A 25,034-nucleotide genomic window follows, 5' to 3' on the forward strand; every position below is an offset into this window, starting at 1 on the left:
CACCTATTCTGCTATTTTGAATTAAATAATAGGACACTTTAAGATTTCTGCTTCAAATCTGTGGACTGTGAGTAGGTGGCATGTCATAGGTATCACCCGTTTTGTTAAAGCAGGGGTTGCAAGAGATTGAGGGTAGAGCTTTTTTGGCTCTATATGTGATTTGTAGTTAGGTGGTACCTTGGGTATTCTATATTCAAAAAAGAAAGGAATTGCAGTATGTTCCACATACTTTTTTGGAACAGAGTCTCTTTTTAAATTCTTATTAGAATGCCAGGTCTATGAGTTAGGGGTTTGCTAGCCATAAAATATGCAATATATTTGATCGATCAGAAAATCAATAATTGATTAAACATTGATTAAATTCCAGATTCTATTTAAAAAAATATGACCGAGCAGTTAGGGAAATAGTACACTATATTTGCCATCAATCACTAACTTTTCTTAAAATTCATCAAAATTGTGATCTTAAGGTTGATCAGAAATACTATTAAGGCCACAATAGCACCTCCACCCTTCCCCACCCCGGGGGTTACATTGACATACTTCTGCCCCTTGCAAATCCCTGGGATGTAGCCACCTAGAGAACTGCACAGCCACTACTTTAGCCTCTTGGCTAAAGTTCTTCCATGCATGTGCACTACAATCTCTATTCTTTGCAAAAGAAACCCCTAAACCTTTTATACTAACAATGAATAACAGTGCTCAGTAGGCTATGATAGTCCCTGTGCCTGCTTTACCTATTACTCATTATAGTTTCTGCTTTTGGCTTCAATGCCCTGTAAACCACAAAGAGTGATGGGTCTACCCAACAGAAAATATTTGTATTATTGCAGCAGGCAGATGGAAGAGAAGCAGTGGAAATGGCCCACTGGCAATTTAAGTTTATGAAGCCTTCTTTTAGCAGATATCTTGTTTATATATTGGCCCCTGTGTTGGCAGTTTTTTAACTTACACCACCCCTGGCAACATCCGTACCATAGAAAAGATTCAACCTTTATTGGACAGTAATCCAAAGTCATGGCATTGTGCAAAACTTCCAAAAACTCAAGATTAGGCACAATTCATCTCATACTGTATATTTCTGCCCTGATGTGGATCAATTTTTATTAAAGATGGAATCTGTTTTATGCTGTGGGAGAAGAGTCATAAATAACTGTAATCTCACTGCATTTACAAATATCCAGACCGGATAAAATTACTTCTTGAACTGTATATGGGCAGTGTGATCATCACTTACAAAGCATCAGTGTTAAGAATAATTCACACCAATGCGCTCACATATGTTCTCCAGTGGAGATGGTAATATAAATATGGTTTGAAGTAATTACATTGGAGAGACCCAATGGCCTTTGAATAGCTCATGAGGGTTCTCATTACTATGGGCCTGTTCTTGTTCTACAAGCCATGAATTATCATGTTAAGGCAGCTAATTTAACACACAAGATGCATAGAAATATGGAATAGAGTTCCAATGTTCCAAACTGGACTTTTCTTCCAATGAAGAGCACATACTGGTATGTGCAATTTGGTGCATTGAAGCATGTCTACCTCTATCAGAGATGCACTAAATGCCCTGCAGTTTTCTTATGCATACATCGTGCATTGTGATAATTTTGGCCATTAACAGGTGTAAATTCCCTTTAGAGTCTAGTCACACTTACATACAGACTAGAGTAGATAGACTATCATAGGGGAACATGGGTGATCCAACAAACTTAAAATAGATTACTAAAAATAATTTGCTATTAGTGGACAAATGTTTTCGATCCGTTCCAGATTTGCTGGATCACACAGGTTCTCCCATAATATTCTATATTCTGCAGTCTGGGAGAACTTTATTAAATCAGGCCCTGTGTGTTGGGGTGCTATGAGGTACGCTGTAACACAATGGTAATCTACACATTCTTTGTGGGGATCAATGTCACTGCAATACACTAAAGCATGCATGGTTTAGTAATCAATGTTATGATAATGCATGTGTATGACTGCCACGACATGCTGGGAAAAATTAAGCCCAACCCTAAAACACAAGCTTTTGGATCACTTTTCAACTTTTGTAAAGCTGATTTGATCTTGCAGTGCCTCCAATTCTATGAAAACTGTTAAACCCCTGTTTTCTTAAAGTCAAGCTCTTCCCTGGTTGTCATGTATTAATTACACATGAACATTTATCACTTTTAGCGTTAACATTTCTTAACATGGCTAGCTAATAAAAGTTTGTCTTTGTAAAAAAAAAAATAGATAATTAGAGCTACTTGTTAATTTGGCCAGTTTTCAGGGGAGGAACTGATTACAATATGCTACCATCGACTCCAATGGTCCCTCTCCAAGCACCCTGACAAGCTAATAATGTGTTATTTTTTTGTAACATCATGCACAGACACATCTCATAGATCTGAAAAAGCACCATTTATAATAATGGTTTGGCATATTATGAATTACTGTATGTCATAACACATGTGGTATATTGCATAAGTGTGAAATGTTGTTTGAAAAAAGAGTCCCCGGCAATTTAAGGTTGCAACATTCTGCAGATTATTACGCCTTTTGCAGGCCTTTTTGCAGGCATATTAACACAAAGTAGGGTAATTTATGCCAAAATCTATTTTAGCATGACTGATCATGGGTGTTGCTAGTTATGTTGTGCTACATGCAATAGACTAGAGATCATTTAGGGCCAGCTCTGTTTATGAACCAAAATAATGAAACCATTGACAGGATGGTGAAGGTTGTAGAACAGCGTTTCTCAACCAGGGTTTCTCCAAAGGTTGTTAGGGGTTGTGAAGAATTTTTGCCTTTCAGTTAAATAATGACTTTTTTGGCTATTCGTAAGGGTGAAAGTCTTTCCATTGGCCAGCAATGTAAGAGGAATTTTTCCCATTGACCACCACAATGATGTACAGTAAGCTGTGGATATAGTAATTATAAAAGGGGGTTCCCTGAAGACCTGAAACTTATTTCAAGTGTTCCCCTTATGTCAAAAAGGTTGAGAAACACTGTTGCGGAACATTTTGTTGGTGCTGAGAGCTGAACACATTGAATCCCAGCTGGCAAATACTGCATGCGTGTCATGCTAAAAGAGACAGGGCCACTAGGGAGCGCTACGGCTTACAGAGGTGGTGTGAGCCCTGAGAAGGGCCAAGGAGTAAAGTCTAAGCAGTAATCAGGTTTTCTCCAGCGCCTCTAGTGGTGAGGATGTTGTGCCGCTGGTTACTGCCAGGTTACGGTGGCCAATATGAAACACAGTACCAAATCACAAAGCAAAAGGATAGTCCAGGAAGGCCGGAGTCGAGGCAGACAGCAAGTAAGAGAGATCAGGTCACACGCCAGGGGTCAAATAACCAGGAATGCAGAAGACAGACACCAGTGACACAGGGGCCACTGCGGACATAGGGAACACAGGTGACACTGAAAGCAACAGGAGGCACAGGTGACTCAGGGATATCCACAGACAGACAGGAACATAGGAACAGCACAGCGAAGATGGCTGGGAACTAACAGACTGGACAACGAGGGGTTAACACAGGAGCTGGACACAGGAAACACTGAATTAGCCAACAGTTGTACAAGAACTAACTCAACAGAACTAGGGGTTTAGCACCAGTGGAGACACGTTGCATGAACACTGAGTGCTGTGTCAGAGCTAGCTAGATAGCCAGGGATGGTTAAGAGGCTATTTCCCGATTGGCCAGCGAGTTGGACGAAGCTTATAAATCTTGGGAATGAAGGCACGCCCAGAGTCAGAACTGGCTGCATGCGCAGGAGAAAGAGGAAGAGTTAAGTGTGACAATGCGTATCATAACACAGCTCAACAAAAAAAAAAATTTTCATTTGCCAAGGAATTTTTAATTTATTTACTGTATTTCAGGTCTGCTGAATCCAGAAATGTCATCAGTTTTATTGAATTGCCTCTAGTTCTTGTGATACAGGAATCGGAATAGACGATTTTACAACAAATGTTAGCACATCATATTATTATCAATCTTTATTTAAACCAATGTTTTGCATTTTATTTATTAAATGTAGCATTATTTTTATAAAACTTTCATTTGCCTTCTTTTTTCATACGTTTTCATTTTTTACAGAAATATGAGTTCTTCAAGAAGAAGTTGTTTAAATGACCCTAATGCAGTTTGCTACATTTGTGGTGAATATTCTCACAAAAACAGAAAAGAAACATTACAGAATTTGTGAAATAAGCATATCTTGAATATTTTGGCATTAAACTGGGGGACCAAGATAAGAATTCGGTTCCCCATATGGTATTCATAACTTGTGTAGAGTGTCTACGTGAATGGAAAAATGGAAAACTGAAAAGTTTGAAATTTGGTGTACCTATGGAATGGCGAGATCCCAAAAATCATCATAATGATTGTTATTTTTGTGCTGTGAATGTAAAAGGTTTCAATCGTTACAAACAAGTGGGAGTACCCTGATTTGGAATCAGCAAGACGACCTGTGCCGCATGGTGCTGATGTTCCCATGTGTTCAGTACACTCCCTGATATTCCTGTATCCGACATGGAGGATATACAGGGTTTGGAGTGTAATCCAGGAGTTAGCAGTGGAAGTGAATATGAAGGAAGTGTTTCATCAAACCAGCAGTTCTCCCAAGGAGCTCAATGATTTAATATGTGACCTAAGTCTGTCAAAACAAGAATCTGAACTTTTAGCATCCAGGCTAAAAGAAAAGAACTGTCTGAGGCCGGAAGGTAAACTAACAGTTTATAGGACAAGAGAGGTGACACTCCGACCATATTTCAGTGAAGATGGAGACTTTGTGTACTGTTGTAGCATCCCTGGACTACTAGCCCACATGGGAGTACCAGAATACCGAGCAGAAGATTGGCAGCTTTTCATAGACAGTTCCACTCCAAGTTTGAAATCTGTTTTACTGCATAATGGCAACTGCTTTGCATCAATTCCAATTGGTCACTCAACAAAACTTAAAGAAGAATATGAAATTATCCAAATGGTCTTACAAAAGCTTTGCTATCATAAACACCAATGGTCCATATGCGTTGATTTAAAATTGGTGAACTTCCTACTTGGACAGCAAAGTGGATACACAAGGTACCCATGTTTCATTTGCTTGTGGGATAGCAGAGCAAAGCAGGATCACTGGAAAAAAGTGACATGGCCTCCAAGGGAAAACATGAAAAAAGGTGCAGCGAACATTATTAACGAGTCAATGGTTGACAAAGAAAAAATCATTCTCCCTCCACTACACATAAAGTTGAGATTAATGAAGCAATTTGTTAGAGCTCTGAACAAGGACGGTGATTGCTTCAAATGCATTTGTAGATTCTTCCCTGGATTGAGTACTGAAAAATTGAAAGCAGGAATCTTTAATGGACCCCAGATTCGGTAACTGATAAATTATTCAAATTTCACAAGTTACATGAATGATACTGAAGCTTTTGACTGGCACAGTTATGTCATGGTTGTCAAGAACTTCTTGGGTAACCATAAAGCACAAAATCTTGAAGAACTGGTACAAAACTTGCTCTTAAACTTTAAAAATGTGAATGCTACTGTGAGCATAAAGGTACACTATCTCCATAGCCATTTGCATCAATTTCCAGAAAAACTTGGCGATTTCAGTGAGGAACAAGGGGAGAGGTTCCATCAAGATATAAAGGCGATGGAAAAAAAGTATCAGGGCAGATGGGATAGATACATGATGGCAGACTATTGCATAAATCAGCATTGCACTATCAGCATAAAAGGAAATCATACAAACAGAGGTTTTCAATGACTTCTTTGTGATTAGTTCTGTAAATTGAATATAGAATATAGAACTGAATATAGAATATATTGACATTAGGTATTTCAAAAATTTAATTTTGTATAGGTAGGCATATCTAGTTTAATTGTGTTTAATTTTCAAGTTTTCTATGAGTTTATTATTGAGGTAATTATTTCAAATCAATCTAGCAAAACCAATACCATACTTGGAATCTGTGCATCAAAAATAACCTAAATGACTTTAATATGTTTGGAAACAAAATGTTTGTTGACCAGTGTTATTGCTTCAGGGCTAGTATCAGACGAGGATCTGACATGTGCATATCCGGCGTCCAACGTCGGATCCATGAATGATGAATGATGCATGACTGCAATACAAGTGAAGGGGTGCACTCACTTTTTCTCCACCTCTCCATGGAGCAGAACAGCGCTCGTTCATTCATATTTCGGTCTTTTCTCATTGCAAAGGATCGTGAAAGATCCTTTAAAACAACAAAAGTCTAAAATGTGTACGTAGATTTACACATTAGCATAAAATGATCCTATAGTTTGGGTTAATTTGATCTTTTTCTATGTATATCTAAGAAAAAAAAAACATAGATCAGATCATACACTCCTTTAATAAAAACTCCCGACAGGACATATATAGTAGCTGCAATTATAGTAATGGGGGTATGTTGCAAACACCATTGCAGTGATGTAGTTTGTCTGCACATGTTATAGGAAATGCTATTTTAGTGCACATTGTATACACTGATTGAGCAATGGATTGTGTTTTCTCCACTCAGCCTATGTGACGGGGTCACTATTCCATCCATGGAAGCCCAAATTGGCTTCCTCTTTGATGCGCTCTGATATCAGCTCAGAGGGGAATTCTATGAAGATCACCAACAAAGATCAAAGTGTTAAATGTAGAACAGAAATCCCTGCTCTGGGAATAAATATTTACCCATCTGACATTACCTCATTTACAGAAATGAAAATGGAGATACAGTGACTGAACCCTGACCTTTCAGTTTTGCTAGGTTAGCACTTACTGGAGGGGATTTGATTGGATTCCTTGAAATCCTTTAGTTTGAAAGAAATAAATGTCTACATTAAAGGGACAGATCTGTTTGATGATGTATGCAACAACATAATAAGCATCTAAGTTCTCCTTAACGAATATTTAAACCCAAGTGCTTACCAATCTTTAGATGAGTGGCTGCATTTGTTTTCAATTTTTTTTCTTTTATTTTCACCTGGGGCCTTGTCATATGGGGGCCAATGATCAAATGACCACTGAACCCAAGTACTGCATCATGGCAGGAGGTCACATTCCCTCTTCATACATGAGTATTATGCAGCAACATTCACAGAAGAAAGGATGGGAGAGGAACAGAAGTGAGTGTAACCTGGCTAAAAGGAGAACTTAAAAGAGACCCTGTCAGTGGGATGTAATTGGGTTTAGGCGAGAGGGTCCTATTAAAGCCCCAGCCACACATACTTACCTTTCTTTTACCCCCTGCTGCTTTGTTCAGCCGAACGAAAATGCAATCAATACTCACCACCCCCCATCACCATCAGCTCTTTTATAACTGAAATCCATTTGGTGTGTTCTAACATAAAAAGGCAATGGAATACTTTAATAGAAAGCTTAGTAAACAAGGCTGACGGGGAATTTTATGATCTCACTACATCCTGGATTTAAAGAGCATCGTAAGGCATCGGGAGCCACCAGATGGGCCAACACCCTGCCAGCCTTATCTTGAAGGACACATCTGATGTTCATGGGGTCTGATGTAATGCAACCTAATGACTGGATAGATATGGAATGGATATGAAGTAAGTAGTTGTTTTTGCCCAATGATGTTAAAAGCTGGTTTAATCCTAATAGGCAGCAAGCTTTAAAACTTATGCTGGGACATGGAGGGGGGATAGACTTCGGACTTGTAAGCTGACCTCTGCAAACCTTTCCTAATACAATGCTTATCCTATTTGAACCTACCTATTTGCTGTATATGGTGTGCATTCAGGTTCTTTTGTGACTTTACCTGACGTGTTAGGGCGAGAACACCTTTAACAGGGTGTAGAGGAGCATGTGGCTCACTATTCAGACATCTCTGGGGCTTGGTTCTTTGCCCTCTTAACCACCGCAAAGAGTGATTAGGACACAGCCCAAAGCAATGTTTTTCCAATAACGTGTTCCTTGAAACATTCTTTGTCATTCCACTCTATTGAAGGCTTCTTTGAGTATCTGAGCTGTACCCTGAAAATCATATTTTTCTCCTGCTAGACAATTTGGATGCATTGGAAGCCTGATTAAATAGTATGGAAGTGGGAGGAGGCCCAAAACCAAAGCTATTATGGGTAAATTACTAAAGTGTACAGGAAACTATGATATCACTCTGTATGGCCAAAGTATTTAAAGCAGACCTATCAACACTTTCTTTCTATTATATAAAATAAATATGTAACCCTTTTATATCTTGAAAAAAATTTGTTTTTTTAATTTTTTCCCCCTCGCCTTCTGCCTTTACTGCCGTGGTGGTAATGATTAAAGGGGAAAACTGTAGCCTCCAGGAATACTTACGTCATATATCCCAGGAGGCTATGGGCTGCTTCCTCTCCACATGCCCCAGACTGGGCATGCGTCATCCGGGGTTATCCTATAATGTAAAAAAAAGTTGCTCAGTCTCACGTATGTGCACTGAGATTGGCACTTTTTCTTTAATTTGCAAGAAGATACGTCACCCGATCCTATGATTGCACAAATTGGGGCGACGTGAAAAATAAGCTGTAAAAAAGAAAATGGTGGCACTGGACAGTTTGATCAGGGCAAGAAGAGGGAAGCTAAGACAATACGGGACTTGGTGGCCTTGGTTTGTGGATGGATTGAGGGGTTTTTACTAGTAAAGCTAAATAATATTTGTTTTATTAAAGTTTGTTTACTTAAAAGCTCCAAATTACTAGGTCCAGATATTCGGTGTAAGGGGCCCAGTTTATGCTTTGCCTTGTTGCAACTGTTTTGGAGGTCAAGTATAACTGTATTCCCATACAAAAAGAATTGACTTGAATCAGGGCTGGTTTTAATGTAGGGGCGAACTGGGGAATTACCCACACCCCTACCTTCACCAAATGCCCCACCTGACAACAGCGTCGGGAGCTGGACTGCTGTAAATTTAAGGCTCCTTCTTCATATTTGCCCGTGGCCGTATTTTGTGAAACGCCATACCTAACTAGTATGGTGTGAGGAAACTAAAGTGTCCTGCACAGAGACATAATCTCAATTCTACTGAACTCTTAGGACTTTTTCACACTTGGTGTGTAAAACTTCACAACTGGTAGCTCCCGGTTGGACAGCAAACTATGCACCTGAGTAACCAGATTTGCCCATGCCAGCAACCAAGGTGCAAATCTTCAAACAACAACCACATGGCAAAGGCAACATGTCACATTTGTAAACCGTGCCTTATTCTGCCACAGCCACTTGCAAAAAATGATTCCCAACAACTCCCCATTCAATTGTAGTTGAGCATGCAGCACAACTTTTACTGTGATCTCCATGAAAATGGGGAGGACCTGTTATTCTTACATATTACTTAGCATGAGTCAACTTTTCATGTTTATGATGTTTGGTGCACTTTAATGTTTGATAACCCTAACGACAATACTTTAAAAGAGTAAAATATAATAATTTAAGCCTCGTTGTAGATCCCTGGATAAAAGCCAAGTCAGAACTGGTTCTCTTTAAACCTCCACCTGTAGTTGAGCTATTAAAGAGCTTTGCAGCATGCAGGTCAGTCTGTCTCTGTGCTCTCCGATTACTCAGCAGCACGCCAAGATCACCCCAGAAATTCCATCTCTCATCAAATCCAGCTGTTCAACTGCAAACACAGCTCACTCATTACATTTCACTACACAATATCTAAATCCAAGAGGACAGAGGAAACCGCAGGGCGAAACTTACATTCAGCCACAAGCTGTGTATTAACTAACTGGATAATAGAGGAAAAAGCTGCATAGTGATATGTCTGCTCTGTAATATAATTCACACTGTGCAAATATATGCCGGCAGAACTTACTTAAAGTGGACCTAACATCAAATATATGTTCTGATGATAAATGCATATGTGTGTTCAGGGTTGGAGTGGCCCATGGTAGGACAGGAAAAAACAACTGGTGGGCTCCAGTGATATTCCCATGGTTTCTCGGATGGGCCTCTGCTACCTTACAAAAATACCAAATGCCAGGAATGTTATGCTAGCTAGGTCCTTGTCTCTACCTCTGGTGGGCCCCAGGTTCCTAGTCTGAATCTGCATGCATTTGCATGAAAAAGTATACCTGATGTTAGCTGCACAGCATCTTCATTTGTTTTTTTGTAAAGAAGCATCATCCACCGTCAGCTTATTCTTCTTGGACTTAGATCTGGCTCATGGGTGACACAGTTCTGAAAATCATGGTGCCTGTGCAGTTCTTGGCTTTGATTGCAAATGAAGCATGTCCTCAATCTTCTCTCCAATGTGATCCCTCAGACTGTACATTGTAAGAGAGGCTGCAGAATGGACTGAATTCGAGATCAGACCATGTTTCAGCTTAACTTGTGACTTGCTACGGAGTTGCAGCATACATTTCCACCATAATGGAAACCTATACTTGATGCCGGGTCTGGTTTAACTACTGGGTCCATATTCCAGTGCCATAACAGTTCTGGTAAGGTTCAGATGGAAAATGCCCTTCTAGACCTTAACCTCAAAATGCTTGTCCTTTGGGATTATTCTGATCCCCTGGAGTCGATAACCTGAAGCCTACATGCTCCAAGTCAGACCTCCTAATCAAAATGTATTCACCCTTGAAAGGAGGCAATAAGGGATGGTATATGATGACCTTGTATTAAAACATAAAGGTCCCATATGCCTGTAATAGTGGAAAGTAGATCACTTTACCATCACCACGAAAGACAATCTTTTGATGAGATGAGAAGAAAAGAAATCTAATCTTCGCATATGGGAAGGGTTTTACCGTAATAGCTGTGGAATGTGGAATAGCTTTCCATACGAACTTGATCTAACTCACTTAGTAGACTGTCTCAACAAAAAGAGTTGGACTTTATTTAAAAACCCCAAAAATGTAAACGGCTAATAACATTCATTTATATTGAATTATTATAAAAAGTTGATCCAGGGAATATTCAATTTCATTTCAGGATCAAGAAAGAATTCTTTCACTGTTAGTGCAAATTGAAATAGACTTCATGAGGGCTTTTGCTTTCCCATGGGACAAATGTAGATTTAGTGAAAAAAAGAAACTTCCATCAGTTGTGGTTCTAATCATCATTTTTGCAAATGGTAAAAATTTTGAAATTAAAGTCGTGGATTTCCAAAGTTGCCTCCAAAAAGAGTGTATATTACAGTGGTTTGGGTAGCTCCTGCTTGATAAGATGGTGAGGCTGGGAAACAGTTTGAGACACTTTAAAAATTTCTACCAGGGATGCTAAGAAAAATGGGATCTGGTGGTACTACAGATAAGCTAGGGGTCAAAGACGGTTTTAGACAAATTTGGGCCCTGAGCAAATATGAAGTTGGGATTCCAAGTTCCTCCACACCCTGCCATTTACTAAACTGGAGAAGTTGGGCATCTGGGCAATTGCCCAGTTTGCCTACCATACAACTGGCCATCCTAAGGGTACTTAACAGGTAAAGTAGACGAATGACAGCCATAGGGATCTTTCTCCCAGATGATTTTTGGGAATCAAAACTGCCCAAATTCATATACATTTCATGTTGCAAAGCCTGAAGCCCAAGGATCGTCAAGACAAAGTACAAGCAGGCTGCATGCAGTTTTAGCAAGAAGTCAAACATTTGAGCCCCCATGTATTTCCCTGATGACCATTTTCCTTCAAGCATAGGTTAGGAATCCTACAGGAGTGTAAAGTGCCATTTCAATGTAATATAGACACAGCTTGAGTGAAGAACATTATGTGGTTTTCCTGGAAAAGAAATTGCTGTCTGAATGGAACACATGGAGAGAGCACAGTTATGAATCAGTTTAAAATTCAGTTTGGTTGCAATATATGTGTGGGTGGAATAAATTGTATACTTTTATGGATCATAAAATGTAGTCTGATGGAGACCTTTAAGTAGAATATAAAATTCTTTCACCAGCCCTGCCACATAGTTTTTTTTAGGCCAAGTTGCTTGGGGTTTTGCCATTCTTCTTCTATCATCCAAGATTTACTTCTTCATTTTATAGGCAGTAATAACTTTGTGGGATGGTTACAGCATTAGTGAAACGTTTTCATAGTGCATTGTCTTTTGATCGTCATGCATATACATGGGTCATACCAGTTCATGGTCCAACACTAGAACTCCTTCTGGTTATCTTATTCCTTTATTCATTATACGGTGTTGCTGGTACTTGATTGCAAGGGGTATAAAGCTTTATCTGTGGATAAAGCTAGCAATATGCAATGTATTATTTTCAATTGATTAGACAAATCAAAATTCAATCAAAACTATTAAATTTGCAAACAATATTTAGACACAATATTGAATAAAAATTGATCAGGCAAGGCAGGTTTTTTTCTTGCCATGGTATTCATGATACATTAATTAAAACTACTTTTGCATTACAATCAAAATTTCATTTAGATATAATGGTAAAATCCAATGTAATCCAGATTATTTATTGAACAAGTGGATGCTATGTCAGATACTTTGTTGATTGCAAGAATTAATTTAAAGCAATTGTAATTACCATCACCATATCATCCAAAAAATAGAAAGAAAATCCATTTATAAAGCAATGAATAGGACATTCACCAACTATTCTCTGGTGGTTATTCTTCCCAGTCCATGTGCTTTTAATGGATTAAATTGACCCTACAGTGCAGTGTTTCATACCCAGGATTCCATAGACCCCAAGGGTTCCTCCACAGTTTGATGGGGGTTCCATGAGCAATACATAATTTGTGTTTCTCAGGCCAGTGACAACAATGACTTTCTCCCTGCTAGCCCGCAATGTAAAAGGCATTTTTCTCATAGACCACCAAACTAATATACTGCGAGCTGTGAGTATTTCTATTTTTGTCATGGGTTCTCTAAGACGTGAAAGGGGGTTCTCCCAATTGTTAATTGACTTCCATACTGTATGACTAGCATTGGTCCTATAGAGAGTGCTGTTTTGAACAGTAGCACTGTTCTGTGAATGTTTGGTCTCAGTCCTTATAAACTAATATATCAATAACATTTTTCTACTATAACTATCATTTTGTACGAGGGAGGGTATTATTTGTACAGGGAATCCCAAGTTGTGCTCATTAAACTTGTCTGGAAGGTTTATGTACACCCTATGACACCCCCTGTTCATAATCTACATTAGAACTACCCCTCAGTATTCTATTTTTATACCTTTATCTTTCTATCAGTCTTTGGATGGTGAATGTCATGACTATGCATGATCAAGCATAATAGAAAGTCCGCAGACAGCCTGTAAGCATCGTGGTGAAGCATTTATAAGTGAGCAATAAAGTAGCCGCAGTGTTCCAGGGGGTTACTGACTTCATTCTTTAACTAAAAACCTCTCATTGTGGTTATCAACCACAGCAAAAACATTAAACATCCACCCACCAAAAAACTCATTATGAATTCCAGCATATGCTTAGTAAAGAACCTGGAGGATGTTAAATATTAGTTTTGTTTGTGCATTCTGCAGCAGTTTGCTCCCTTTTGGCTAATACATAAAATATATCTGATAAGAGCAAACATGCCTGTTGATCCTGCGAGAAATCTTCTGAGCTTATAGCAGTCTTAGAAGTACAGCACAGTCATTGCAAGGTGAGTCCATCTAGGTTACAAAAATTACCAAATAAAGTGCAGCATTTCCTCTTCCAAGTTTTCAGTGTGCAATTCCTTTTACACCTTTAGGTATTTCCCTGTTGTTCCTGCAAATAGGACTTCTGCAGCCTCATTGACCGGCTTTATGGTAACAACCCCACAATATTTCTGTTGCAGCATTATCTAGCTTCTTTGTTCAATTTTGGCAATGGGCAAACAACGACTTTATGAATTTGCTTCCAGCTAAGTGCAACACAAAACACATCAGAGACCATTGGTACCCCTGCAGCCCAGACAAGACCAGGGGTGGACAAAGGGAGGTGCAAAGTCTGACCCTTCTCAGCCAATAGAATCCCCAAGTCCATACATTGGGGGGATCCCAAATCAATTCTTCACATGGGCCAACTGTTTGCTATGTCCACCAGTGGACAAGACCAAGGAGCACAAAGGCTGTCATGTAATTGCAAATCATACAGTGAATTAGGATCCTTTTTCACATAAAATATCATGTAATAAAAACTAAGGCTGATCCTGGTGCATGGTGCATACCTTGTATGATGTAGTTGTGACTATAGTCCCTGTTTAAATAATTCTGCAAGTGTAGGTGGACTACAGTATTTCTTGACATGAGAGGTCTTTATTCATGTACAGTATGCTATTTTCTTTTGTTCTCATGTGACAGCCCAACCATTCCTTACAATTCAGCTGCTTTCACAACGTGTCCATGAGAACAGAATGAGTCTCTTATCTGGTGACTCACCGGCGGGCACCATGCTAACTTTGAGGTACACAGCGGCCGTGGCGCACTGCTTACTATATATGTAATTTACAACAGCCGCTTATCCTGACATGAACTGTCTAATCCCCTCAGGATGAGTCAGGGCAGACCAAGCCTCAAAAATCTGTGATGTTATGTTCATATGATCTTATATTTTACTTACTAAGAGAAACCGGGTCGGCTACAAGACCCCCCTCTGCTGTACCTCTTTACAACAAATGCAGCCGTGGCAAAGCCCTCATATTACCGCTATCTCAAAAAAAAACCCGTCAACCAAAATGCCATAATTGGACAAAGCCAATGGAGGTTACCTTACAGAAAATTGCTTAGTATTTAAGTGGTATTAGATTATATATAAAATGATAACATAAAAATGAGTTCATTTCAAGCTTTAGAGCCAAGTTCTGGTGCAAGAGGAACAAAGAAGGGCATAGGAGCAGGCCAAAGCCTATTTTTTTAAATTGTGGATAATAGGGAATAGTTAAAACACTGATCAGGTTTTTTTTATACCATGTGCCCAATCCCAGACGTTTCTTCCAGGGATGAGAACTCAACAACAAGTAAGAAGAATCCTCTACATGCTGAGGGAAATCCCTTCTTAGTTAATGAACAAGTGTCCCCATTGGAGGATGTCCCTTCCATCCTCATCCTGGTTACATCATACTCACAGTGCCCCATACAAATGGATGAAGGAACATACACTCACTGATCTTGACTCTATATATATTCATGATGTGTTAGTCAGTTTAATCTATTAGCTGCTCATTATGCATGAAAGCAAGCAAAAGGTAAGAGTGTTTCTTGGGGAAATCTAATTACCTTGGGTATAGTCAAATATTTTAGAGTTATACTGGTTGTCCTCACTGGCTCCCAGTTGGCTACTGGCTCCCAGGTGGCTTTCCTGCATTACTCCAGGCAAGTTCACTGGTGGCTTCCTTTTGCTTAAGTGAAATGCTGATGTGCAAATCCTCGGCCACATCTTGAAGCTGTAGTGGAATCTCCTAGTTGTACAGACAGCGATCTTCAAAATAAATAATGGCTGAAGGCGTCCAACTCACAAATTATTTGATTTTCAATGCATTTCCAGTCCTTAAAATGGCCCTGATGAAGGGTAGTGCATAGTCCTGAAACGTGGCTTCAACTCTTGCCTGACAGCATTGTGGAAAGCAACAGAGTTCTGATTGATTCAGTGCTTTAGCTGTCAGCTGTTCAGCCTCTTTCAGTGTAATTGCTGCTGTGCAGAAGATTAAAGGACATGTTCCAGTATTTTTGAAATTATTTTAAAAAATGAATTCAGGGTCCATATAGACTTTCCTGATCTATTGCAATGTGTTTTAGTACCAATGCACTGAAACAGACAGCGCCAACAAACTGCTTCGGACCACAAAAGTGCTTGTAGTGTATTGTTGTGTGTTGTGTATTAAGTTACTTTTTAGAGGTTTGGGGTGCCAGTTACAAATAATGATTGTACATTGAGACATGAATGGTCGCCCAATGTGGTACTGCATAGCAATAGTTTGAATGTCCCCCTTATTTCTAAAGGCAAAACTTTTTTCAGTGCTGTTGGCACTACAGTAATAGGAGATCCCAAGGAGATACCAAGTCAAGGAAATCCCTTCTAGGACAATTGCTACTAGGAATGAGGTTTGAGTTTTATGCCAAGGTGGGTTCCAGTCAAACTCATACCCAACAACAAATTGGAATGCTGTTCACTGTGTACCGTAGGAATGGGCTGCCATTAAAGGTTTACCTCGCCACCCAAGTAGGTTTGACCCAAGTCAAACCCAACCTGAGAAAAGGGAAACCCCTTTCTAGGTCAGTTGTTGAATTTCATCCTGGGCTGGGTGCGGCTCAAACGTAGGCAAATATTTCACCAAACGTAGGCAAAAATAAAAGTTTACAAACTCAAAATAATTTGTCACGTTTACTACTGGCTCCAAAACGATTTTTAAGCTGGCAAGGTAAACCACTAAATGGGAGCCAGTTTTTAAGGTACACAGCAGGCAGCATTTTCATTGGTCGACCCTCAAATAGGAAATTTGTCTGTTGTGTACTTTTGTAATGGGTTCTCATCCAGTATTTAGCTCACCAACTAAGTAGGTTTGACCCAAAAAAGTTAATTGAATATTTGCTGAACCCAGGACAAACCAAACCCAACAATGTCTGACCCCCTACTTGTTGCCCCAATGCTCAAGTGATTGTCTCTCACTTTAAGTCCCGGTGACAACATTCAAGCAGGACATATAGAGAGGGTTTATCTCCCCAATGCCTTTGATTTATTTATACTTTAATACATAAATTGATAATATCGAGGAATTCTTTTATTTCCAATTGGTGGCCATGAATGAATTGCTGGGCTAGTTGACCCACTTGGCCCTTCTCTGCCCTCAGTTTAATGATTCTATAACAATAAAACTGCAGTTTTAGAAGCAGGACGAGTCATTCCTGAATCAGAGGCTCGGAAGCGCTTTCATAATACAGACTTTGGAACAATAGTCTTTGTGTTACCAAATGGTGGAATGTCGCAATGTGCTGGCAAAGGTGAAATGGGGTGAGCGTTGTGCAGCGTGCCAACCTTAATGAAATACAGCTTCCTACAGGAATCAATACAGCTGGGAGGATGACTCTTGTTTGTTCACCAAATTAAAAATGAATTTGTTTGCACTGCTCGTTAGCTTTCCTCTCACACATTCTCAGCTGCTATTGAATCCTGCTGTTCTAAGGCAATGAACCATTAAAGGGGTTTTCTGCTCTACCTAAAACCTTGTCTGTTGTTTGGTAATTACTGCATCAATGCAAACTGATACAAAGATACAACACAAATATGTGAGCTGGTTCACCAGCTGAAATATAAGTTAGTCTGTTCAGCCGGTATTATGATCTTGGCACCTTAGCCCTACCAGACAGCACAAATTGAATAGTGACCTAATTTTTGTAAATGCAAAATGGCAATACAACTCATATTTATATATATGTGTGTGTATGTTATGTGTCTCTAGCATATGAATAAATGATAAACTGGACACTGGTGGGGTCATCACTCATCGCACAGATTTCCCTATTCCCCTATCAGCAAGCACCCTTTATTTGTTTGACAGCACCAAGCAGTGAATTCTGATTCTTGTTCATACCAGGAGCACTACATTTTTCACTTTAAAGCAGAACTTTCCTAAAAATAGGTGGATATTGCAGAAAGGGACATGTGTTGTCTTTTTGCAATACCTGTCCTTACCTGCCTGTATCATGATAACCAAAGATCATCTTTAGGAGGTAAATAGGATGGAATATGGCGGCCTACTTCAAGAGAACAGAAATAAGTGAGCATTGTGGGTTTAGTTCCGCCTTAATGTGTTTAGGTGGCACAGGGGACGCTTTTTTATTTTGCTGCCACCTGAAAATGTAAACCGCTGCTCCATAACAAAGGAGCACAGCATTTAATGCTTTCATGTGAACTCATACAAACCAATATTTAGTTTTTTGGCAGTTGTTCCAACTTTGTGACAGGAGATGATAGGCAGGTTTGTTCCAAGAACCTAGATAACAAAAGCAAAGTTAAATGCATTTTCACATTTTTTTGTGTATTTTACAAACATTTTATTTCACTACTACAGAAGACAAATCCTTAAAAAGGAAATGCATTAAATTACCTAGGTGATTGCTAGGTGATAATAGGACTAAATAAAGATAATTGAATGATGGTCTATGCATTTTGTGTAAGTGGTAAAATGAAGCACAAAGTATAAGCAATGTGGATAAATACTGGTTCTGGGAGAATATTTTACATATATCATAAAATCTTTTTACAATGTTGTTCACTATGTGATAAAATACCATGGTGGAATAAAAGGGCTCTCTGCAAAGAAGACATTTAACCTCTCCTGAAATTGACACCTAAATGTGCAGAAGTCTAGCGAAACTGCAGAATCTGACACTTCCATTCAATTTCCTGCGCCCCCCTCCCCCCCGCTGCTATCAGTGGTTTGATCTGCCGTCTCTTACATCACTATTCTGTCCCTGTGCAGTGGAAGGTTCTACAGCCTGCAACAGGGACCAAGATATCGACATTTCCCGAAGTGTCTGATTATGCCATTTCTTATCCATTACATTAACACTGGTTTACAGCATTTTTAGCCACATATTCACCATAAGAGCCTGCAATTTCCTAAATATTGGCCCAGTGATGTCACATGCACTCTTTCGAAAATGGCTCTGGCGAACAAAATGGCAACGGGAGACGTCTGTGCTTTCCCATGCTCGATTTAAACTAAACAGAGAGAAATCTCTCTTGATGTGAATGTTATGTTCCAATCAATTTGTTATGTCAATACAGAATAGGCATAGTTCTGAGAACTCCTGTTCCCTTTTGTTAATCCTTTAATAAGCTGCATCCACCCAAACCACGTGGGACAGCATTAATGCCTCATTTAACAGCACCTCCTGTCTCTCCTGGTATCATGTAATACTAATCACTAATCTTGCATCACATGCAGTTAGCAAGAAAGAGGCAGAGCAAAAATTTGCCAAGAAACATAAATACTTTTCATATAAGTCTATTACAAGAAAGTTCACCTGTAACATTTGGTAAGGTTGATAAGAACCAATTCAAATTCAAATTCCTAAAATCAGGGCAGTACAAGGTGAAATCTTACTGATTGCTATAAGTGGCTTTGTGCAAATGATGACTTATTGATCTCCCAGAAATTGTGATGCTGATATGGTTCAGCAGGGTCAGAACAGCTCAGGATTGATGAAACATCTCATCTACAACTGACCACCAATGGAAGTGAAATTTCTACTCCAACTAACTAAATAATTAAGGGGGCATACACCTTTCTATTGAACACCAAGGCAGGGGGGCATTCTTCTTTTTAATGTAAAGAGGCTTTTTATCAACCTATGAAAGGGGGCGTTTTTTCCTAACCACCACCAGGACACTTTTTTTTCCAATGGCCAATCTCCATTTCAATAACCATTAATTAAGTACCTTGTCCTCAAGCTAACTACCATTGCAATGGTCACCAATGTAGTCTATTACCGAACTCCTGGTGGTAAAGGAACATTTGCTGGGATGTCGTCTCTTCTAGCCACCGATGTACCACCAATAAAACAGGTATGAATATGTGTGCTGAGATGAAGGGGTTCATTATTGGGCAAAATACCAGGTACACCAGAGATTTCAGTATTTAAAGAGAATAGTGCACAGCAAGAGAGCTTTCAAAAAGTTGCTATTGGGAACTGTGGTTTGAAATGAAGCCCTTCAATTGAAGTAAAGCAGGGAGCAGTGAGATCTGTACATTGGCATACAGCTTCTTAGCATCTCCAGCACCATAGAGGCCTGCAATCTAGTACATACTGCAAAGCCTAATTATCTGTACACTAAAGGGAACTGAACTCCCCTTTTTGTTATCCATACCACCAGTAAGGTCTTTGTTTCAGCACATACAGGTCATACAGCTCTTAGTATCCATATCAAGAAAAACTCTGCCTTGCATGCCATGCTTCATACTAACATATGGCCGTTTCATCTCACATTTGGCCGTTAGTTTGTGAACTCTCTCCAGCATACAAATCCTGATGATGATTTTGAAAACAATTGTCAACATAATAGAGATAAAAATATAGAAGAGTGGAGAAAAATCTTGATAAAGGAATTGTAAAAGGAATAGGGGTATCATGACCTCCGTCCTCTTGCTACTGATCACTCTAAGAATACATTCCACTATCACTCTAATATTACTATTCTATTCTATATATATATAGGGGAAGCAGGACCTCCTTCCTCCTGTTAGTGACGCACCCCACAAATATATCTATATAGGGGGATCATGACCTCCTTCTTCTTGCTGGTGATTCCTGTAGTCATACACCCCAGTATTCTTTATGTATAAGGTAATCAGGACCTCCTTCCTCATACTGGTGACCCATCTAGTGATATACCCCACAATTCTATCTATATAGAAGAATCAGGACCTCCGTCCTCTTGCTGCTGATCTCTATAGTGATACACCCCACAATTCCATCTATGTAGGGGGATCAGGACCTCTTTCTTCTTGCTGGTGATTATTCTATCCATGCATTCCACTATTCTAACTATATAAGAATCTGGACCTCCTTCCTCCTGTTGATGATCCCTCTAGTGTTGCGCCCACAATTCTATCTATATAGAAGAACCAGGACCTCCGTCCTCTTGCTGCTGATCTCTATAGTGATCTACCCCACAATTCCATTCATGTAGGGGGATCAGGACCTCTTTCTTCTTGCTGGTGATTATTCTATCCATGCATTCCACTATTCTAACTATATAGAATCGGGAGCTCCTTCCTCCTGTTGATGATCCCTCTAGTGTTGCCCCCACAATTCTATCTATATAGGGCAATCAGGACTTCTTTATCCCCATACGTGCAATGTAGTACATACAGCAAACCCTCGATTATACACACCATGGGGAGACCTGTACTTCTCTTCCCAGTCCATACCACCAATATGTTCCAGCACACATAGATCACACAGCACCAATGTCACTAGTAAGAATACTCTTTCAGTAATTTAATATATTCCAAGGTTAGTTCACATTTTCCTCCTGCTAGTTTGAGGTCAGGTTACCATGTTCATAGATCTCAGTTCTTTTTCCAATCGACTGCCTCCCTAAACTTTTTTCACACCCCCATGATTTTAATGGCTTCAATCATGTCACTCTGTTTTCCATGCCATGCTTCATTTTCCTGTATTATAGACAGTGCATCACAATGCTAACTCTTATTCAGCAAAGTCTCTGTATTCCTGGGCAGCCAAGTGCAACAGTTTGCAAAGTTCTGAGACAGATTTATTACTAAAAAGTAGACAAACGAACCCATGGCTCTGTAAAGCGCTGCGTAATACATCAGTGCTATGTAAATACATGATAAAAAATCTAACACTAATTTTCTCTCCAAACAGATGCACAGTTAAGAAGTGGTCAGGGTCCGGTTTCATGTAGCAGTGCCACTTCAAAGCAAATGAGGGAATTTGTGAGTCATACTGTAACCTTGTAGATAATCTGTAGCACAAACGTTTTACCTTACTGCTCCTGTTTAACATTGCTGTGCGACAGATTTGATAAATGTCCCCAGACTTGATTTGCACTAATTGTGTGACTAATTTGTTCTGTGATTTATGTTCTTCTGTTATACACATGGCCTCACTCCTTTGTATTACAAGCAGTGCCTCATAATACGGAAACCATGGTTTCTTTCTTCATGTGTCCATGTCATTGAGAATTACCTTTGGGTACCCCATCTCTCAGGATCCAGAAGAGAATTCTTAGTGGTGACACCAGGGGACCATTGGAGACCATATTGTGTGAGAAAAACTGAAATGCTGAATAACTGGTCCCTCACACCCTGAAAAAGTGCCGGTGGTGGAGTTAGGTGATTAAATCTGGGGAGAAAACTAGTTAGTGGGTGGGAAAGATGGGGTTGGAATAGGGGGGGGTAACTTATTTCCCACTGATGAGCAGCCAAAACTTGATAGCATGAAAAAGCATACGAACCCCTGTTAGATTTCTGCATTGCCACCAGTAAACTTTTCAATACAATAAAAATTGTTTTATTGCTACCAACACCCCATTGGAAAAAACTTCATTCTCCTCCTTCCAATTCTATCGAATAAGGCCACAGGCAACCCTCACAAAGATCCATACCCTCTGCTACCTTACCAAAAACTGTCCAAAAAAAAGTTTGGATTGCATTATGGGTTCATTTACATGAACGACGGAATAGACATTTTCCAAGGATTTAACTCTTAAGCAGGCATTGCCTAGTGCTGAGAAAACATCCACTCATTGTAGTCAATGGGAAAGCCAAAATTTGCAAAAGAGTAAATTTGCAGAGAAAAGACCAGTTGTATTGGCATTAGTCTAAGGTTTTCATAGCATTACTGTATTTGAGCGGTAGACAAACATTGCATGCAGAGACTTTTCAGCAGTGGAGGTCCAGTAAATGTCCAATAAACACCTCTATAATTTATATCAACATTTTGTGGGCATTTTTGCAGTGTCTTTGAGGTACAGCAGTCAGGTAATGACACATCCCCCCTATAGCCAACTTGACACGGAAGTGTGAACATTGTATAACCACCAGATAAATGTTGGAATAACAAATTGCTGATGTTCCTGCCATTGTTGGAGTTGAATGAAGTTGCAGCTCATGCAAACCGGAATGTTTATAAACTTTTTTTTTTCTCAAAAATGTACAATTTAGACATTAGATATAAAAAGGAGGATATCAACATTTGTAGTGGCTCAACAGAACATTTTTTTATTTTGGAGGAAAGAAGAATAGAAGGTTTCAAAAGACGACCAGCCACCATTGAGGTGTGCTGACCTCCCAATGAACTTTATTTAGGCACTAGTCTGTAAAAGTTTCAGTCCTTTTTAAATTTCTAGCAGGACGATGTCATAGATTAACATTCCACAGTGGCTCAGTGAAAAGTAGCAATAATGTAACAAAACACTGATTACGGAAGGCTGGGTTTATTTAAGAGGCTCCAGCCATAATTTATTGGCGAGACTCAAATCACTTTTGGCCATTTTATGTCATTAGCTTGTGAACTCTCTCCAGCATACAGATCCTGATTTTGAAAATAATTATCAACATATACCAGAATAAAGGTAGAAAAATAGAAGAGCGATGGCAGAAAGAGACAAAGTAGTCCATTGAGTTGGCCTCTTTTTGTTTTGTTTTTTTTATAGATCTGTTGAATGTCTCACTAACTCTGCTGGAAGTTAATTTTAAGCTACAAATTAATCTTTCCGTGAATTAATATGGTCCAAGGTTGATTTTGAACTTGCTAGTTTGAGGTCATGTTATTGTGCTCTGGATCTCAGCTTCTTTTCAAGAATACTGCCTTCATCATCCCTATTTATTCTTAATGTATTTATTGGTTTCAACTATGTCCCCCTTTTACTACTTCTCTCAAATGTACAAATAGAAATTCTTGTATTCTGTAGATGTGTTTTATTCCTCAGATCTCTCACCATTTTTGTTGCCAATCTCTGGACTCTCTGGACCCGTAATGTCTGCATAACTGGTCTCCAGAACCAGGAACAATATTCTGAATGAAGTCTAAAAATCTGTTAAGAAGAATTGGAACCTGATGAAGACCCCTCTAGTGATGGTGACCCCATAATTCTATCTGTATTGGGGAATCTGAACCTCTTTCCTCCTCTTTGTGACCCCTCTAGTGATGGTGACCCCACAAGACTATCTATATAGAGGAACCAGGACCTCCTTCCTCTTGCTGGTGACCCTTCTAGTAATGCACCCCACAATTCTATCTATATAGGGAAATCTGGACCCCCCTATGTTCTACCAGAGACCCCTCTAGTGATATACCCCACAATTCTGTCCATATAGTGGAACCAGGACCTCCTTCCTCATTTTAGTGATGCTTCCAATGATACCACAGATTTTTGCTCAATTCATACCTGTCAAAAACATTTCCAAAATTTGACACTCTAAAACTGGATTATTACTCACTGAAACTGATAACTATAAACATTTAGGAATACAATTTCAGTGACAGAGAGATGAGATTATGAGTCTTCTGCTTACCCAATCATTGTCCAGTCACAGGTAGAAGACCTGTACGAATTACAGAAATTCAGAAGAGAATATGTCTCCTGTCCTCCCATGTAAATTTCAGGACAAGATTTACAGAAATACAAAATCTTTGGTAAATACCTTATTTTTTCTTCCATCTGTGTAATTAGCTGTTTGGAGTTAAGATTGAAATGCTCTTGTATTTAAACAGAAACACATGGTAAAAAATGAATTTACTAACAGTACCATAAAGGCAATGCATAAAAGCAAAATAACAAAGCAACGCACCTTATCTTTAATGGAGCATAATGCACATATGTGACTGCACTGTGCTTAGTAGTGCATTGTGGTGCCAAAAAGAGCAAATACATTTTTTTGCACATTTTGAGGCACAATGTAAAGGCTCATTCAAAGTCATTGGGCTGTATTTATGTAACATGCTATTGCATAAACAAGTGGGTCTGAATAGAAACAAAGGGCTTGAACAGAGCATCAGTGGGAAGATTGCTTTCAGGATGGCTCCTGGCAGCTGGCACCTTCCACATTTAGGTGCATGGTACTGAACCACTCACCACCGCCTCCATTCATTCTCCATGGCTGGCTATTGTTTAGACAGGTGACAGGTGAGATGTAACATGGGAGCAGCTCATGGTTGTGAGGAAGTGGTAACCACACCAAAAGCTCACTGCTCTTCTGAGCTAGCCAACAATGCATTACCGTGCAGCAGTCTACATGTTCTAACCCTGGCTAGCCCTGGCTCCGATTGCTCACTCCCCTAGGGGCACAGAGATGCCCACACAGTAACACACAGAATGACTTTAGTGTGGCCAGTCGCCTATTGTAAAAATGGGCTGGAATTGTGAAATTTCCATTAGGAATCTTCATATTCTTGGGCTTTCCTCAGAAACATGAGGTATTATTATTATTAATATTATTAAACAGGATTTATATAGCGCCAACATATTACGCAGCGCTGTACATTAAATAGGGATTGCAAATGACAGACTAATACAGACAGTGATACAGGAGGAGAGGACCCTGCCCCGAAGAGCTTACAATCTAGTAGAGGCATCTAACAGTTTTAAAAAGCTATAAAAAGCGTCCTAAGTGGGCGGCC

The 25,034-nt window shown here is 39.4% G+C and overlaps 1 long non-coding RNA gene across 1 annotated transcript; it reads left to right on the forward strand.

Annotated features, from left to right (window-relative positions):
- The first annotated feature begins 7,062 nt into the window (after positions 1–7,062).
- Positions 7,063–24,710, forward strand: LOC140330500 (uncharacterized). Its single transcript, XR_011920752.1, has 3 exons — positions 7,063–7,571; positions 21,276–21,346; positions 23,344–24,710. It is a non-coding gene; the product is annotated as an uncharacterized lncRNA (long non-coding RNA).
- The last annotated feature ends 324 nt before the right edge of the window (positions 24,711–25,034 follow it).

The sequence above is a fragment of the Pyxicephalus adspersus genome, chromosome 5 (assembly GCF_032062135.1).
Source record: "Pyxicephalus adspersus chromosome 5, UCB_Pads_2.0, whole genome shotgun sequence".
Lineage (NCBI taxonomy): Eukaryota > Metazoa > Chordata > Amphibia > Anura > Pyxicephalidae > Pyxicephalus > Pyxicephalus adspersus.